Source organism: Mytilus galloprovincialis, chromosome 4, assembly GCF_965363235.1.
Source record: "Mytilus galloprovincialis chromosome 4, xbMytGall1.hap1.1, whole genome shotgun sequence".
Lineage (NCBI taxonomy): Eukaryota > Metazoa > Mollusca > Bivalvia > Mytilida > Mytilidae > Mytilus > Mytilus galloprovincialis.
This window is the reverse complement of record NC_134841.1, coordinates 78,346,238-78,366,800: the sequence shown is the minus strand read 5'-3', so window position 1 is coordinate 78,366,800 and position 20,563 is coordinate 78,346,238. Positions and strand designations below refer to the sequence as shown.

The following is a 20,563-nucleotide window of genomic DNA, read 5'->3' as shown; positions in this document are numbered from 1 at the left end:
AAAATGAAGGAAACCAGTTTGCAGATGCCATTCGGAAGTAAATATCTATTCGGAATCCATTGATTTGCAGACGAATTTCAAAGGCAAGAAAGATCAAGAAATATAGAGTTGAAACAAGAATCAACCAAGTATTTATTATCAATGGTTGAATGTCTTAGATTAATGATACGATACTCATGTGAAAAACGTTCTTGAAATGAACTAAGCATAAAAAACAAATGTGATTTAATACAAAGTAAACGTATATGAAAACAAGGACTATATTAGACGTTGTTGTCTATGACCATATATGTATTGATAAGAAGTTATCCTACCAAACAAATTAATTGCAATTAAAAGCAAAGTCAAAATTTATAGAACATGACCTTGACTTTTGACCTTCAACTCAATTTCCCTCTTATGGCCAAATGACCACAAATCAAAAAGATTCTTGGTTTCTGAGTTCCGCTGATATACTATTTTCTGTTGGAAATGAAAAATAAAAATCAATTAACCTTACAAAATATAACTTGGTTATATAAGGGTGAAGGTTGGTATCTATTAAAACGTTCAAGCCCGCTGCATTTGTTTGAACCTGTCCTAAGTTAGGAACCTGGTGTTCAGTAGTTGATGTGGTTTATAAGTGTTCTGTTGGTTTTTTTAAATAGATAAGACTGTTTGGTGTGAGCTAAGGCTCCATGTTGAAGACTGTACTTTGACCTATAATGGTTTTTCTTTTACAAATTGTGACAAATTGTGACTTGGTTGGAGAATTGTCTCATTGGCACTCATACCACATTTCTTATAACTTATTGGTACATATTGAACAGATCATTATGAGGAAGTTTTGCAGAAACCTCAAGCGATATTTTATACAGATTCTAAGGAGGAGCCCAAGCAGGAACAAAGTATACAGAGAGATATGTCAAACAGGTCCAGAGCACTGTAAGGAATTGTAACTCATATGTACTTGATCCAAGGTACAGGAGGGTTCAAGTCTATGGCTGTACTTAATATTCTGATAGGCTTAGGTAAAAGACAAGGAAGGCTTCCATAACTTAATTAACAATAACAATTCTAAGGAATGATAGTAAATCAATTTGTAAACAATGCCAAATGATAATCACTTACAGTGACTTGACTGTTAGTGTTGCTATCCACCAATTGCAACTCATTCAAAATTTTGACCAAATTGCATTTTGTTTTATAAAATCAAATTGTTCAACTGGTCAGAATATTGAACAAATTGTTCAGTCAAAATGTGAAAGTGCAAGGTGATAAAATAAAATATACTTACAATCCTATAAGACTTTAACTCCACTTTAATGATGTTATTACTAAATTTGTCTATCAATCTTTATAGTTATATTATAGCCATTACCATACTAAAGGTAAAATGTTTTATTTTGAATTGCTATAAAAATGTCCAAACTAAGCTTTTATATAGTTTTTCTTTCGAAAAGGATTTTATATTTATAAGAATCATATATCATTTAAAATAATACATCATATATTCAGTAAAATATGTGTGAAATAACAATATGCTATTGATAAGTTTCCTTGGGGAGATAACCTAAAATACTATTCTTTTGAATAAAGATTTTTTGAAACCAAAAAAGATTATCTCCCCTTCCTACAAACATATTGCAATTTCACAAATATTTTACTGAATATGAAATGTTTTTATTTACATAATGTGTGATTCTTATGAATATAGAATACTTTTCGAAAGAAAAACTATATAAAAGCTTAGTTTGGACATTTTTATAGCAATTAAAAATAAAACAGTTCACCTTTAGTATGGTAATGGCTATAATATAACTATACAGATTGATAGACTGATTTAGTAATACCATCAATAAAGTGGAGTTAAAGTCTTATAGGATTGTAAGTATGATTTATTTTATCGCCTTGCACTTTCACGACTTGACTGTGGTTTTCTACAGCAGTTGGTTCAAATTTCTGACCAGTTGAACAATTTGGTTTAATAAAACAAATTGCAATTTGGTCAAAATTTTGAATGAATTGCAATTGGTGATAGCAACACTTACAGTCAAGTCACTGTAAAAGATGATTGGTAACCTGGTAAACAGTCTTATCAATCCAATATGAGTGTCATGAGCAGTGCGAGTTAATGTCTCTTTTCCAAAAAAATGTAATGCTATTCAAAATATATACTTAAACCAAAAATTAGTCTATGTGGCAAAACATGTATAAAGTGCTCTCATTAACAAAATAAAAACTAAACGTCTTAACGAACAAAGCCTAATCAGTAAAGTTGTAATGAAAACATAAATTTTCCTTGTGACACTAATTACAATCAATATTTCTAAAGTAATTACTTTGATTGAACTGTATCAGTTTAAATACTTGCTACAACTTCTAAAGATAAAAATTAATTTAACCAAATTAAAAACAAATGTAAAAATTTTTACAAAATACAAAATTAAAATTTAAAGAAAACAAACATAATTTTTTTAACAAAATAACACTAACAGAAATATAAGCTAAATTACACACCATGAACCAACAAAGATTAAGATTAAGTAAACAAAATTATTTACACTAATTTTTGACAAAATACAGAATTTAATTTTAAAAGAAGATAAAACACATTTTTTAAACAAAATTATTTTATATAAGCCAATCAGTTTCAAAAAAATAATTACACATTTCCTGGGACTATTGAAATTTATAAAGCATGATCATGTAATTATATAAATATTTCTTAATTAGTCTATAGAAACTGCAAACACCCTTCCAACAGCATAAAGTGAGTTATTACAATACGAATATACTGAATAGTTGTCCACACTTGTGTTCCATATGCATTGACTTGAGAAAGACACTGACGGACTGACTTCATTTTCTCCTATCGATACCATCACTACCAGTTTGTATTTTTTAAAACCCTGAGCTTTGACCGCCTGTTTGATTTTTTCTGCTAGTAATTTTGATTGACCTACACAAATTTCTGGATTATATGTTTTATTCACTAGTTCATTTTCCAAAATCTCTTGAATAACACTATTAATTTTGTCCGATTGGAATTTACCATCAGGTTCAAGTTTGTATGACTTCTCATATAAATCATCATCTTTCTGTTTTTCCTTTGACGTCATTATAAGCGTTGCTCCCTTACATGGTGATACCACCATCATCTGTCTGCTGTTATCCATAGATATATATAAGTCTGGAAATATCCGATCTGTATGAAATCAACTGTTTTCTTCAGTTATCTTATGAGCCTTTATATCCAATGTCAAACTCTTATACATCCAGTGTGAGTGTTTGTTTACAAAATAACAAAAAATTAAAACTATTTATGCTTAAACCAAAAATTACTAAACATGACAAGACATGTAGATAGTTCTATTATTAGCAAATTAAAAAAAATTATCAAACAATGCCTAATCCCCCATAGTTAATGTTTTTAATATCCTAGTGACATATTAGTTATAATTAATATTTCAAAAGGTATTACTTTGATCAAACTGTGACATTTAACACATTGTAGATAATAATAAACCAAATATATTGTTTAATTTGAAAAATGAAGCATTGATTTTATTTCTAGAAAAATAGATCATGTTTTTTAGACATTAGAATATAATTAAAATTACTTTCCCATGACAGATAGCTCTTGTATGGAAACATGTTGTTTCAAAGGGCATGTTTCAAAAGCGCAATAACTGTTTGATATCATCATAGACATTGTTATATATGACTCTGATATCAAGTACCAAATATCTTACTGGCATGTTCAGAAACAAAAGCAACTTTCCGGAAGAAAGAAAAAATGATTGAAAAAAAATATGATTGAAAAAAATCAAAAAAGTTTTTCCACCAACATACATGTGGAAAGACCTAATTACTTTTATAAGTATATTAGATTGTATTGCATTTTTTGACTTGACCAACCAAAATTTTAAAACAATAATTGCAATCTCAGCAATAGCCACATCTAGGCAATACAGGGGCCGATCCAGCCATTTAAAAAAAGGGGGGGTTCCAACTATATGTCCCCATTCAAATGCATTGATCGCCAAAAAAAAAGGGGGTTCCAACCTCTGGAACCCCCCCCCCTGGATCCGCCAATGCAATATGTATCAGATATCATAATGCAGTTCTTTATAATATTGTGATACTCGTCCAATCATATTTTTTGCATTACTAGTAATAAAAACCTAACATTAATTTCTAAATTTGCAGTCACTAAATTTTCATAAAATGGAAATAAGATGATCAAGATTATATTGTCCACTTGATAGATATATTGAGAAAGCAAAACCCTTGGCATATAACCAGTAAGATGTGAACTTCTGTTCCACAACACGGTATAAGATTGATGTTAAAAACAATATTTCAGGAAATTAGCTATACTTTTGAAATTGGTTTTAAAAGGCACAGAAATTGGTACTACAAATATCATATTTTATCTATAAAGAGCAACTGATTACAAAATATTGTTTTAAAATTGTAAAATAATGTATAAAAATAAGAAGATGTGGTATGATTGCCTTTGAGACATCTATCCTTGTTATAATGTGCCTGTTTGTCACCCAATGAATAAATATTCATATAACTGTAAAATATGCACTTTACCTTCTAAATCTACAGTAATAAAACTTTGTTGTTGACTTCAGTTTAATGAAATTCTACAACTTTTTTGAAAGGTGTATGTATATATTTGTACAAATATATATAGAGAATAAAACTGATAAAGGTAGCTACAGGCCTAAAATAAAATTTCTTATTTGGGATTTAAATAATTTCTTGTGATCTGTACTTTTAGAAATTATAATATATTTATATAAATACATATCTATTAAATTATAATTCCCTTTCCTTACACCTAATTAATAGAGAATATAAATAAATCTAAGTAAAGTAGCTTATTGGAAGGTGTGAAAGGTTAGGTATATATCTGCAAGTTTTGAGAAGCTCATATCATTTTAAAACCCAACAAAAGATTGTATTGCATAACTGAATTTTTTATCAAGTACTTATATACCTTTAAAGTTTAACAAAGGCAAACATTACAAATAGACGTATCTGTTTGATACATGTATATTCTCAATGTGATGCTGTTAAAAAGAAACATGTTTAGACTTGTCTACCCCAACCTACCTTATATTCAAATGTTTACCTATAAGTAGTCATTTACCCTTCTGTCATTTATAACTTCAAGATGTCCAAGATTTATTTATAAATATATAAGGAAATTTCATCATATATAATTTTCTATTTAAAGACATTGTGTCTCACTTTGAAGTTGGACTTGTTTATGCTTAGGAAAAAATTACAATGCCAGTCAGGAGACTTCTGTCAGTTATCTGTTTTCAAATGGATTTGAAAGTTATGTGGGTTTTGAAACAATTGGATTATAAGTTTAAGCTTGTGGATATGTTTCGTATGTATATGGATCCAGGAATAACTTGAAATGGAGGTGACCATTTTGCCTTGACAGTAAGGAAGTTAAATGAGTAGCAGATAACCTTCAAGAATATGAATACACATTACATACATTCGTTAATTACAAATAATCAAGCAAGATAATGAAAACCAAGTCATATTTCTTCAGCATCTATCCACAAGTTGTGGAATATGAGGTGCTAGATTAAATAGGAAATGTTTGAGGAAACTTTATCATTATGGCAACAAACGATATGTTTTAATTTAGTATGAAATGGTTGATTAAAGTGGGCAAAACATATACATGTACTGAAATTTTTTTTTAATTTATTATGATTTTAATTAAATTCTGAACTTTAGATGAATTTTTCTTTTACATAAAATTGAGAATGGAAATGGGGAATGTGTCAAAGAGACAACAACCCGACCATAGTAAAAACAACAGCAGAAGGTCACCAACAGGTCTTCAATGTAGCGAGAAATTCCCGCACCCGGTGGCATTCAATGGATGAATTTATTAATTTCAGTGCAATCTTTGAACATATATATATATATATATATATATATATATAAAATGTACTATTTTCTTTGTTACTATATAAAAGTTTACATTTTATTTTATTAGAAAAATGATAATATACATGAAAACATCATTATTAAAAACACAATACAAAAACGTTCTTCTTCAAAACACTTTAGAGCAAAGACCAGATAAGATAAATGAATTCATAGAAGAATTAACAATGTGGAAGGAAAAAAAATACCAGCTTTAAAATGACAGAAATAAACAAATCAAAGCTTGTAATATGATTTGAGAGTCCTTAATGTCCTTAATTCAAGACCCAATGTTTAGGTTGGTTTTTTTGTTAGCCTTCTGTGTTAGGTTGCTGACTCGTTACAAATCTTCTACTAAAAACAAACAATAACTGCTACATGTACTATGTAACTAAGTGGTAACATGATACGTCAGTATTTTTTAGGCTAAACAAAAATGATAATAAAATTGCATTTGAGTTAAAGATATTATTAAAAACTTCCCTTTTCGATTAAAAACATATTTTTTATGCACTCGTTTAACTTTTAACATATGCTTTCTGAGGCATAAAAATCTGCATTTTGTAAACATGATAAAATGTAAATTACTGAACTTAGATGAACTTACATCAAATTATCTTTGGTTCATATGCATAAGAAATTTTATCATCGCTGCATATTAAAGTTACCTGTAAGCAATAGCGGTGATGAAGTCACCTTGGTTTGGTGTAGATATTGATGAAACAAGAATGTGTCACTGTAGTCAACACATGTTACTACTTTGTAAGATAGGGGAAGAACTATTTCTTTTCTATTTTTACAAATTTTCTAAAGGTTAAAGTTTGCGTTTGATTTGTAAATACAATTATTTATTTATTTTGAAGAAGAAAAAAAAATGGAAGGGGAGGGAAAGCAGACAGCTAGATTATAGTAACTATGGTATAGCTTCTGTAAATATCATTCTATCACCAGTTACCTTTGGCATGAAACATATTTTACCGCAGATGCAGATCCAAATGTTGAATCGCTCAGTGAACCTCTATTTATCTGCCCCTGATGAGCAATGACAGAGAATTATTATAATTCATCACCAGAATTTGCTGCTGGCATTTGATAAAATCCAAATCAAAGGAAAACAGTATTTTTTATTGCTGTTCTTTATCTTAAAGTAACAGTGCAATATCGAGTAAAATCTCACAGATCATTGCAAATTTTAGACTGCCTCAAGAACCATTTTGGTTCCTGTCGATAATCATAGAAAAATACTGCATATGATCTTGGTCACTGTGCAACTTAAAATAGACTTTCATTATTACACAGCATAACATTTTAAAGGAGACTGGTTTTCATAAGGGGCTGATTCCTGCTTTAATTTTATATACTCTTTTGGATGTAATATATGTGGAATGTGTCTAGACTGGATAAATATGATTTCACTTTGATTCCTGGTTCACAGTTAAATGATCATTCAATTTTAATTTGTATACAACAAGTGTCATCATCCAATGCATATTCATTGTGTGATAAACAGTATTTGATAACCGTTTAGTGCCATTAAGATTGTGAAATATAAATATGCATTAAGTTCATCATTATTGTATGAACATAGCATTAATCTAAATATCTAAGTCTCAAGAATAATTAGCTTACAATAAATAGTTATCAGATATTAAATTATACCTAAGAATTCATATTTTATCATTGTATCTTATTGTATGTTATTACTTACAGAATATTGTTAAAGAAATGGAACAGAAAGATAATGATTTTTATTAGGTATAAATTAATTTTATTAAAGATTTTGTATGAAAATATAAAGACACATTCTAAGGATATATTTGGTCTGTGAATGGAAACCTATAAATAATACAGTAGGAACCGACTAACATAACTATTTTGTTCTTTTGGCAGCTGATGGGCTCTTGAAAAAGAAAGAGAAAATCATAAAGATTTGAAGCACTTTAGTTTATTGCATGGTTTGTTGTTAGATGTCAGGAAAATATTCTGGGGAATGCCATTTTATTCCACTCACAGAACTTACTGAAAGAAGATCTTTGCAAAGCTTAACCACTTAAAACGTAATGAGCCACACATGTTCAGAATCAAGAGGATGGTACAAAAAACTTCTTTAGTTTTAAAATTTATTTACAAAATTTACACACCAACTCAACACTATTAGGCTAGAATTTCAGTTGTAGAATGTTATAAACGAAAGTGTAGTAAAAACATCAAAGCCAATCCTGCTAGTTCAATTGTAAATAAATATACAAGTACATTTGTGGTACAAAATGTATAATGTAATGAAGCAGCAGAAAAATAACCCCACAAACTCAAAAAACATTCTTACTAGTGCAAGATTAATAGTAAACATCCTATAATATTACTGAAAACTATCTGTATAAGATTAGTCAATGCAGTATTCAACTTTTAGAGCTGTATAGATATTATTGGAGTTATTGTCACTTCAAATGTTTATGTCCTTCAGTTGGAATAAAATCTGCTTTTTCCATAGATTTGTGGTGTATTGCAATGAGACAACAGTACAAAAAAAAACAACAAAAAACAACAAAAACCATAAAAGACATCTAATCAATCTTCAGAAATTATCTATATTGTATGGGAATAAATGATTTACCAAGCTCTAAAACTCAAAGACACAACTACCTAACCCCTATTGATTATGATATAGACAAAAAAAAACCAAATAATTAGAATGGTACATTTTGATTTCATTTTTGGACGGTACCTGTTAATGTATTATTAATTTTGTCTGTTTACAGAAAAAAGACAGACACAAGTTAACAAGTTTGAACTTAAGCAGAGGAATCATATTAAAGGTATACATAAGATCAAACAGTTTCAAAATAATTCATTCAGGAAATTTAATTTTAAACATCCTTTTATCTGTATAACCATAGACATATTCCAGAGTTGACTACAGGCATATTATTTCTAAATCTAATGATCATGATGATATACATATACAATTTTATAAACACAAGAAAAGAGGGTAATTAGAGAAAAATTTTACTAGAAATGGAGAATTAATTGGAGAGTACTAGTTTAAAACTAAAAAGAACATTTTCGGGTTAATACCAATTGAAAAATAATCGACAAACACAGTATTTTAAGTCACATTCTAATAAATGAAAGCAGTTAGTTAAAGGAATATTCATATTTTTTTTTTACAAGAAATGCATAGATATTGAAATAGCATTTATTTAAAAGAACATTCCAAAGCAAGACAAATATTTTTATATAAGTTTGAAAATTGACTTGCAATTTGATTTCTATATTCATATATTTGCAATACACCGATTTCTGTGAAAAATTGCTTTGTATCTCCCCTTACAAATTTTACCAGATCAATTAACATGAATAAAACGATAGTATTGGTTTTCTGAAATAAGTAAAATTAATTAGTTGATGTAATTTGCATCAATGGTGCACTATTATGAGGACAGTGTATCAATGATCACGAGAGGGTGTTCATTTTTGTCTTACAAAAAGAAGTCATATAGTATTAATGTTCATATTTACAACTTTCCAACACTAAATTCATCCTAAATATTTGAAATAGTGGAATAACAGTTTAGACTTTCAAGATCTTTTGATATGATATGTGATCTGGCCATGATTTGACCTTAGCAAACCTACCATTAGAGTATCCTTAGGTTTGGTTCTTTCTGGGATGATGTTAGTAATTCAATTTTCTTTACCAGGAACAGGTGTAGTTGTGTGTTTACTCTAGGTGATCTGGCATTGTGGCATACATTATAGTAAAGCTTGCCAAAGATGTGAGGCATTGTAAACAGAGGAATAGGAAAAAGTAAATAGTAATGATAAACTGCGAACAGGTACTCCTTATTTCCAAATAACAGCTACTAGATGTCAGGACAAATGCCAAGCATATTTCGCACTTTTCTTCACATCATATGATAATAAGCAACAAAAATCGACAGTTTACATAACATTGACAGTTGTCCATTTAAGGTTTTCCACTTATATAATGTTCTGCCATGATACTTTTACATAATGGTCACTATTCTGGCTATGAAAAAGAAGAATCATATACCCCATACTTAGGGTATCTGATTACCGGTAAATGAAATAAAAGGACATGAGCTTTGATATACAAGATTTTTTGTTTTTCTCAATAATTTTTAACTGTGATTTTATTTTAGTTTCAACATTTATCACAATCAAATCGTTCCATTTTCAAACAAATTTTAGTGTTTCTGTAAAAAAAAGTATTATGAAATAATATTTTGCATTGAACAGTATCTTTTACAACAGCTGTTTTGAGGATTTTGAAGACACTTAAAAATGTTTTTCTTTTTAAGCTTGATTATAGATATAAGAAGATGTGGTGTGATTGCCAATGAGACAACTCTCCACCAGAGACCAAATGATGTTAAAGTTAGCAACTAAATTCCACCATCAGCCCTTCAACAAGGAACAAAACCCATACCACATAGCAAGCTATAAAAGACATGTAAATGACAAATGTAAAACTACAGCCTGATTTATGCAAAAAAACAAATATGATACATAGCAACAAATGCCAACCATCTCATTACAGCTTCTGGTTTGGGACAGGCACCAATAGAATGTGGCAGGGTTAAACATGTTTCCAGGAATCCTACCCTGTCTGGGATAGTGGTGAAACATCACAACTGTGTAGTGGTTAGTGCATCAGACTTCTAACACAAAGGTTCCTGGTTCAATTCCCGTTCCAGGATGAAAGTTTCAGGGACTGAATTTTCGGTTCTCCCTTGACACCATTTGTGAGTATGGTCTTGAGGAAACGATGATAGTCCGTCGGAAGGGGACGATAAATGGCTGAGCCTTGTTAAGAGAGAGCCATATCTCTTGCACATAAAAGACACCCTTGTAGATTTCGAAAAAGAGCAGTGTAATGATGCTACAAGGCAGCACTCACATCCATGTAACAGCTTCAGCAACAATAATTTTGTACTTGAAAAGTTCATTTCTTGATATATTTAAATTCATGTTTGTTTGAGTGTTTTTGATATTAAGATACACATTCAATTTCATTTTCTTGATTTCAATTAATCAGAAAATATAATTTTGCAAAAATAAATAAGATGTTATGAAGAGGTTCATCATATCTTGACATGGAATAGAGACAAAAATGTTTCTATATTAATTATATTAATAAAACTTGAATTGTGTTACAAGTTTATAACACTTCCAAGATGTAAAAAATAACATGATAAAATATCTTTGTTACTAGAATTATTACAACATAGAAGACAAGAAAGCTTTTACTTTGTGATAATTGTCAAATTGACAAAATAAATGGCTCTCATGATTTACTCCTGAAATTTGTTCTGATACAGCACTTTTATTACAAAATTATTTAAAAACAAATTTATCTGCTTTACAAATCCAAAAAGCACAAGCATAGTCAGGGTGTTACCCCTTCCCCTAAAAACCATTAAATACTACTAGTATTACAGTTTGTGTTTTTTACTTTTTCATACCTAGAAATTTTCAGAATTGTATTCTAGCTTTATGGGATCCAGGTCTGAACTGTGATGACAGTGTGTTATCTGGTTTTATTGTGTGAGGTTGCTGTCACATATTCCTGATTTCTTTTATTTGAATAATGTCCTGTAGAAAATTTTGACTATTTCTGAGTTGTATGCCCCTATGGTCAGTTAATGATAGAGAGACAAATTATGAAAATTGAATTCTGAAAAGATATTCTGTCAAGAAAATAATTATAAGCATCTCTATCATGCTTTTTATATTTCCGAATACTATTGAAGAACTGCTTTACCAGAATGCACTTAATAATATACTTTATCCTGCAATTCCACAACTTAATGAATATTTCTAAACTTTCAGATCTACAAAGATATAGTATTACCTTTGAAGAAAAAAGGTAAATGAGTTATGTAATAATAATTACGGGAAATTTCTAATGATTATCTGAAGGCAGAACTGTAGTTACTTCCTAATAAAACATGACATATTGCAGTAGTTATGAATTATTTATTTTCATCAGATGGGATTTACTTTTAGTACCGGTTATCATTATTTAATACCATTAATTGGCAAGGTTTTATCCAATAAAATGAATTACATATGTATTTTATTGGAAACCTTTTTTTCTAGCTGTATTCTATGATAGCAAACAGATTTACCAGAGCAAAGTTTTTCAGTGTTCACTGCCAGGTTTTTCAGGAAACAGGGGTTCAGGTCATCTTCTGACTTGTTCAAAAAAATATTTAATATAAAATTGGCAGTGATAAAACTTTAAAAAAATTGGTCTAGGAAATTATATGAAAATGTATTAATCTGATTCTCATCCCTGTTGTTGTGGGTTTTTTTCTATGTTTTGTAGGCTGTTCAATCAATACAATTCAAAATTTTGCAAGAAAAACTAGTTTTAATACCATTTGTTATTTTGAAGGTTTTAATAGTGAAAAGGCTAAAATGTATTTATTCTCCATTAAAAGATATGCTAGTCAAATTTTGCTTGGATACATGTACTGTAAATTTAGAAATATTTCCTTTTTTTTTATTATTATTGAGAATATTGTAACAACAATAACAAAAATAAGTGTACTAGATAATTTCTGAATTCACAGTACGTTGTTTGTTTCAACATATATTCATATATGATATATGTTTATTCATAGGGATTTTTTTTAACATTCTTACATGTTTCCCAACAAAAGAAAACCTTGGAAGAGACAGATTTCCATTTTGTCCTCTAACCTCCCCTGATGGACTAATTGATTGTTCTACCGTGTATGACTTTTTGACCAAAAAGAACTATCACATGAAGCAAAAATATTATATTTTTGATATCATAATCAATATTTGGCATATAATTAAGTCATTGAACTTGTAACAGATTTTTTCCTTTGAAAAAAAAAAGTGAAAAATGAGGAAAAAATTATCAGTTGGATGTAATAGTTGAATGCCCTGAGAAACTAGTTGTCACATTACATACAAGCTTTAACAATTCTGTACTTAAGATTTTGATTTGATTTAAGAATCAATGAAAAGAAAAGCTAATATTTGTTGTTTGTAAATCGTACAGTACTTGACCATGGTAACACTTAAGTTAAACAAAGTAAAGAAAAATGTTTATGAAAAATCGTTTTGGCACCATGTAAAGTGTGGATTTGTTAAATGGCAATTAAAATTATTTTTTTTAGAAATTAAGGTCATCAGAGAAATATAAAAATTAAATAATGAAAAGCTATAGTTATAACCTAAATTTTATATTTTTGGAAATTTTTCCATGAAAACAAGTAAATATTAACTTCATGTTTACTAATATATAGATTGCAGTGCTTTGCCAAGCAGTCATCTAAAAAAAACAAATCTGAGATACCAGGGTACTATGAGCGCTGCATCACTAAAGATCGGAATTTATTTATAGCTGTTTTAACACAAATCTATCAATCAATCTACAAGAATAGGTTAAAGAATGAATTAACTATTTAATACTACTTTAGAAATGGTAAAATATTGAAAAAAAGTTTCATCTTTATTATCTTATATATGAATTTAGTGTCATGCTTCTAAATGAATATCCTTGATTTGAGATTGATTATTTGTCGAAAGAACATCTTTCAACACACTTGGCAATAAAATGGCAACCAGTTTTAGTTGATAGAGTAAGCCCATGTACCCAAATAGACATTTGACCTTCACCAGCCTTGATTTGCGTACTGCATTTGATCAATTTCTAAGCAAACTAAAATTTTATGATCACAAGCCTGAGTAAAATGTTTACTTTTCAGTCTGATCTATTGTGTCTATTTAGGGCATAATTGTAGGAGTCTAATAGTATAAACATTTTGCAATTGAAAAAAAAATAATACACAAAAGAATGCAAAATGCTTACTGATTTTCATAATGTTTCCAATATATAGAGCAAGAAGCTGAACAAATCCACTTTATATTTTAACAATGCCACTTTCTTCAATAAAAGAAACTTGTTTATTGATGCTCGAGAGATGTGGGTAAACAAAGGCAACCAAATATTGACACAGTGTCAAACATTTACTTTTATTTGTATAATAATTATGGTATCCTCTTTCAATTTCAGAAATTGAAGAAAAGAAAGTTTTGGCTCTAAAAGTTGCTTGCTGTACTTTTACAGATATTTATGAAGTTTGTTTCAATACAGATTTGTACTTTACTTCTATCAGGTTAAAGCCATTAAGGTTATTATAGTCATTGATTGCATTACAACAAAACTGACAGATGGGGACTATTAAACAATCACAAAATTCTTTTTATCTAAAGATATAGTAGAAAGTAAAGGATATTGGGTATCTATCCATAACACAAGATCAGTAAATGCTCAGCAGAAACCACAAACAGCAAAGGAACAGTTTTTTTTTTGTTTTTTTTGCTGTTCTTCATCTCAAAGTCACAGTCAGGCCTTCAACACTGAGCAAAACAGCCTTGCCTTACTGCATGTTTAAGAGGGCCCCTTGCACTGTTAAGTATTGTTTTGCCAATGCCACAAAGAGATGCTCAGTATAAAGGAATGAATAAATCAATGCTTGATAAAAGATAAACGAAGACACAACCTAAGTTTCAAAATTCATACTTTATGTCATAGACCTGAAAAGATAGGATTTTGACCTCAATCTTGACAAATTTAACTTTTGCTGTTCCAGTATATGACTTTAATTTGCTTATTAGGTTTTTGATGACAAATAAGATTAAGAACTTTTACATCTTATCATTAACCAATTGATACAGATCAAGTTTATATGTGAAAAAATGTAATTTGCTGTTCTAGTGATATGATCCCTTTAGCAATAAACTTTGAAAAAAGTTTGAATAACCTTTGACAACTACCATTTATAAGTTGTAACCCATACCCATTTGTCATCTACCATTTTAGAAGTTATAACCTTTACACATTTAACATTTTTTTTTGTTTAGGTTTCTTAAAATAACACTTCTTCAGTAGTATTTTTTTCAACATTCAGCAGTACAGTTTTTGATAAGAGTAACAGCTACAATGTTTTTATGTCCTTATTTTACAAATAACCATTGTTTTTGTTTGTTACCACTCACATATATAATTCATAAATTGAGAGTTATCTCCCATTAAATATTATTTTAATAGCAATTTTATCAGGTACAATGTATAAATTTGTATGGAAAACTATAATTCATATCCCCTGTTTTTATTGTTATTCAAATTACCATAATTGGTCTTAATTTAAGGAATATAAAGGCAATTTTGAATGTATATTGATTGCATTGATTTAGCTTTTAAAAAGAAAATTCTATTTTTAATCATATATAGATTATGTGTCAGTTGTAATAGTTTATCTTTCAATTTCTTAAATTAAGTTCAGTTCTTATATAATACAACTTTTCTGTTATTAAGAATTAACTGGACCGATTTTATGTCAAATTAGTGGTTACTGACCCACATTTATTGGTTTGAACACTATGAGAAATAATTACAAAGCTTTTCTCAAGGTTCATCTTATCCATTTATATCCTAATCAATGTAAAGTCATGGCTGTGTCAACAATTTAAGATTTAGAAGTGTTTTTGTTTCTGTAAAATATGGGCTATACATCCTATTCTGAATAGTAAATGAAAATATTGATGGTATTTGATGTTAATAAAAACACCAATCCCTGAGTTTGTATATACTGAATCAGATGATTTGAAGGTTTGGGAGAAGAATTAGTAATTGTATTGTCAATCTATCAAAAATACTATATCTTGCTGTATTGGGGAAAACAAATTCAAAAATCGAAAAAATCTATGAAATGAAAAGTTGAAAGGTTGGCCATTGTTTTCAATAGGGTACTCTGTTTATTGATGCACAATTTCTTTTATTTTAAATCTGCATCCAGGCTATATGTTTTGCATCTCTAAAGCCAATTAACGTTTTATTTTAAAACTGGTAATATAGAAATGCACCCCATCCCCCCCTTTTCCCCCATCCATTATGGTTGATCTTTTTTTTTTCTAACAATGGAAGAATTCTACTTTTTTTCCCCTGTAGATCATTTTAAAAGATGTATTTCCTTTTGAAAAGTTTATTTAAGCAATTTGTGAAAATTAAAAATATTAAAATTTATTTTGATCAAACACCATGATGCATCTGTAAAACTGAATTTCTGAAGTAGGATAAAAATTGAAAGTATTTTGTTTTCAACTTTTCTCTTTGAAAAGATTCTTAAAATTCATGAAACACACAATTTAACCAAACATCAATACAAACTTTATCACAAACATTGAATGACGTAATCTCTTTTCTTAAAATTTATTCAGCTATCAAAAATTATTTCGAGATTTTATCAAAAATTTTCAAGTTGTTTTATTCCCAACCACTTGCTATACACAAAAGGTAAAGCTACCTGGTTATACAAAGCAGACATTCTAGGTCAATGTGTTTGCCAGGGTGACAATTTAACCCATTAAATCACTTTTTAAGAATAAGGATACATCCTATTTGCATTTGACTAAGCTATAATCGCTAGATTTTTATGTTGCTATCTTAAATTGTTTGTTGTTATGCACTGATAAGTGCTGTTTGTTTAAGGCATTATTTGCAAGCATTTAAATACCAAATTTGGCCAGTTATCTTTCCATCATCAACATTTATTGTGTCATGTAGATGAATTTTGCAAATTTTATACTTAAAAAAAATAATATAATTCAGTAGACTGTACAACTGGGTTATATTTTATGTAAATGACCTGTATCTTATAATGTATGAAAATGTAGTCAGCAAAAGTTAAAAAAAAATCATGTTTAATTTCATTTTCAGATCAAGTAAAAAGCTGCCATCTGATTTTCCCAGGGCTGAACATGACTATAATGATATAGCTGAAACTATAATGACTGCATTTCTGCATGACAATAATTGCAATGGAAGAAAGAAAACTGTCGGGATCCCCAATAAAGTTGTTTAACCAGGTATAATTTTGTTGCCAGGGTTTTACTATTTAAAGAAAATGAGGTGTTCTAATTCAAAGAATCCAGGTAAAACCCAATCATAGACCCGTTACAGGTCAGCGGGGTCTATGCATTATTTGTATTACCCAGTCACTCCTCCAGTCTTTGTTCAGAAAGATAATAACAACCCTATACTAACCGAGATTCAGGTATAATTACCCAATGTTTACCTTCACTATTAGGTAAAACTCCTTAGTTTTGTGTTGGTATTTGTTTGTTTTGTGGATTTTAAGATGAGGAATATCTGGATTGAATATTTCGATGTAGGATAATTGTACAAATAGGTGATAAACACTGTAAAATTGGTGTCATCTTTATCAGTTATATGAAAAATGGGAGGAAAGTTGGTACCTTGGATTTATTGTTACACTATAAAATGAATATTAAACTTACAAAAACATAAAGGGTTGACTTTATTGCTGTTAAAAGCTGTGAAAAACAAGATTTTTTGTCTTCCTAAGTTTGATAAATTGATGACTATCTTTAACTGTTATGTAAATGTTCAGATATGTATCTTCATTTGTTTTTTACTTTCTAAAGAATTTCTGAATATTTAAGTTGGAAGAAATTCAATGTTACCATATTTTTCAATGTGTTTTTGCTCTATAGCACATTTTTCTGTAATATAAGTAACTTTTTCCTAAAATTTGTGAACAGTCTTTTTTCTTTCTTATTTTTATAACTCCATGGAAATCGTGAAAAGAAGAAATTACAATAAAAGCAGAGAAATTCCTCCAACTTCAAAGTTTATCAAAAAGAAGAAATGTCTGTTGATATTTATAGAAAAACTTAAAAATATTGTCTATGCAGGGAAAAGTTTCTAAACTCATACAGAATCAAAAATTGGAAATTTTCACATCTATACCAGTTTCATTACTGTAGAGGAAACAAATACAGATACTCTGATAGTACTCTTGAAAAAGTATCATTTTTTTAAAGTTTATTTCAAACCCCTTCAGTTGTCTAGAGCTTTTATGCTTGCCTGTAGTAGTGGGAAGGTGTGGGTTTGGACTTAAACTTTAAAATAGGTATTTTCTTCCTTACACAAGAAATGCAGAATTTGAGGTATGAGTCAAAATTGTTTTGCTGTTGGAAAGTAATTTGTAATGAAATTCCTACATTAAGTATACAACTTGCTTTCTGAAAAAAGATGCATGCATTAATAAAGTGTAAATGATATTCCCCAAAAAGATGATATAAAGATGAGAGTTCCTTAAAAAAAGGAAGAATTCGGATAAACATCAAGAAACAGCTACACAAATCATCAATTTTACCAATGTATTTCATTCTTTTTAAAAAAATAAAAAATGTGTTGCACTTATTAACTCCTTTCCTTCATATAATGTCTGGTTAGGAGGGTTAGATCTGATGCTCTTTGTCACAATTTTTGCACAGAAAAAAGAACATACATATACAGTGGTCTAGAGGTGACCTGTTGCATTTCAAAGTTCCTGCTCCTGCTTAACACACTATCTTGTTTGCAGAGTGAGCTAAATATATCTTTGGACATTTTTATACTAAAAAAATATTATTTTAACATTAAAAAATGCTGGTCCTTGATACATATTAAGTGTCCAGTATTTCATATGACATTTGTGCCATCTTATGGTTCTCAAGCTGTGCAAATAGGGCTTTACTAAATTATATAATATAGATATAAATGAATTCCATGTTGGCAGAATAAGATACTTCTAAGAGGAAATTGTTTGTCAAATAAATTGATATATATATCAGAAACAATAAGATAATTAAAAATTTTATTAATGTAAAATAATTTTATAATTAATATAAATCAATCTGAACATGAAAGCTTATTGTGATATGCAGCTCATTTCCTGAGTCATTAAAATGCACCTTATTTTTAAATATGATGACATTTTGTTCAGCTGAAAGAAAGTAAAAGGATGTCATTTATGACAGCAAAAACTTTAATTAGTTTTTTGGTTATTTGTTTCTGACCTAATTCTTTTCATTAATATTTTTTTATCAATTAAACTTCTGTCAGAATTGGAAAATGAGATATGTTCTACTGTCTGCATGAATGTCCTAGGAGCAGATATAAAGATAGACTAATATAGATTATTCTCTAGTACTGATTCAGGATTTTGAAAAAAGAGGGAGGGGAGGCCATGGTAGTCCAACATTTGAAAGAATACTTGTAAAAAATCTGTACATTTATCACATATGAAGATTCATAAGGGGTCCCCAGGACTCCCCCCCCCCTAAAATCCACCTCTGATTCTACATTGGTTTAATACATTCCCTGCAATAGGATTGAGCTACTGATGACCCTTTATCATTAGAGGTGGTTCGAATCATGCCTCATAAGTTTGCACAACAGAAGATAAAGCTTCCTGACAAGTCCATAGTCTAATAGCCTCAAGCATTTGTCAACACCTAAGCATTTAAATATGAGAACAAGTTCTCTGTGCAATATGGTTGACAAGGTATTAAATGTGACCAGGTGAAAATTGAATATCAGACCTCTGGCAGTACTGTGACCAGGTGATAATAGAATATCGGCCCTCTGGCAGATCCTGTATCCTGTTTATACTGTATTCATCATTAATTTTAATGTTTTCTTCAGGTTCAGCTCCTGTGCCAACTGATAATTGCTATGTCTGTTTTCACCTCATCCATTATTGCTAACCCCTCTTCCTGTCAGATTTTTATGAATTTTGGAGGGAAGTTAGAAATATTACAATTCTAAAATATCATATCTAATTAAGATTTAGAAAATCTGTTTTTTTAATTCAACACTGAGATATTTATAACTAAAGATTGATTTTGGTTTAGTTCAGACACTTTATTTTGAGAGCAAAACACTTGGTTCTTAATGAAATGAGAAATTACTTCTGATTTTACAACTATCACTGAATCATTATTTGCCAAAATAGTTGAATAAAATATATTTTAAAATAGATCATCTGTATTATTTTGAAAAATCAAAGAAAAAAACTTGTTTCACACAAATACCAAGTTTTTTTTAGAAGTTTTGGGACCACAAAGTCTTAAACATATTCCTTTGAATTCCCCCTTTTTTTTTTTAAAGAAATAAGTAAATTATTTTAAATTAAAGCTAAAATTTTATTGAAGAAATGAACTGGATTTAAGATCTTTGTTAATTTAAACTTTTATGGAAACAGTCTGATAATATAAGTTTATTATCAAACAAATACCAGAGCTTAATATTTCAATGTTGCATTTTCATGTAAAAAGTAAAAGAAATATAAAGTTTTTATAGTAAAGGGTTGGGTCACTTCAAATTTATTTCATTGTGACATTATGAGATTAACAACATTCTCTACCATTAATTTATGCAACTTTTTCTTTTTTCATTCTAGCAAAAAATACCATATCTTAAGTGTACATTGAAATCATAGTAATAAAAGTCACATTCATGGTTTCATTCATTAAGAATCAGACATGAAAATATTGTTTTTCTATATTGAGGTTATGACCTTAAAAAGTTTAATTAATGGACTAAGTTCAATTATAGCATCACGATCCTTATTTTAATATTTTGTTTCCAATTATAAAAATGTCAAAACCATTATTCAATTTTTTTTTTCATATTTTGCACAATAAAATAATTACAGGAAACATAGTTTTTGATGTTGATGTTTCTGACATAAATTTAACAAAT

The 20,563-nt window shown here is 29.0% G+C and overlaps 1 protein-coding gene across 2 annotated transcripts in view; it reads left to right on the top strand.

Moving 5' to 3' along the window:
- Positions 1-5,230: 5,230 nt before the first annotated feature.
- Positions 5,231-20,563, top strand: part of LOC143073037 (fibroblast growth factor receptor 4-like) — a 52,335-nt gene continuing 37,002 nt past the window's right edge. The window contains exons 1-7 of one of the 2 annotated variants that reach the window (XM_076248270.1): positions 5,231-5,448; positions 7,840-8,041; positions 8,709-8,765; positions 9,651-9,785; positions 11,803-11,839; positions 14,024-14,088; positions 16,730-16,878. The gene's annotated coding sequence lies outside the window, so the exon portion shown is untranslated. Of the gene's footprint in view, positions 5,449-7,839; positions 8,042-8,708; positions 8,766-9,650; positions 9,786-11,802; positions 11,840-14,023; positions 14,142-16,729; positions 16,879-20,563 lie in introns of both variants that reach the window. The other variant, XM_076248269.1, reaches the window with a different exon arrangement.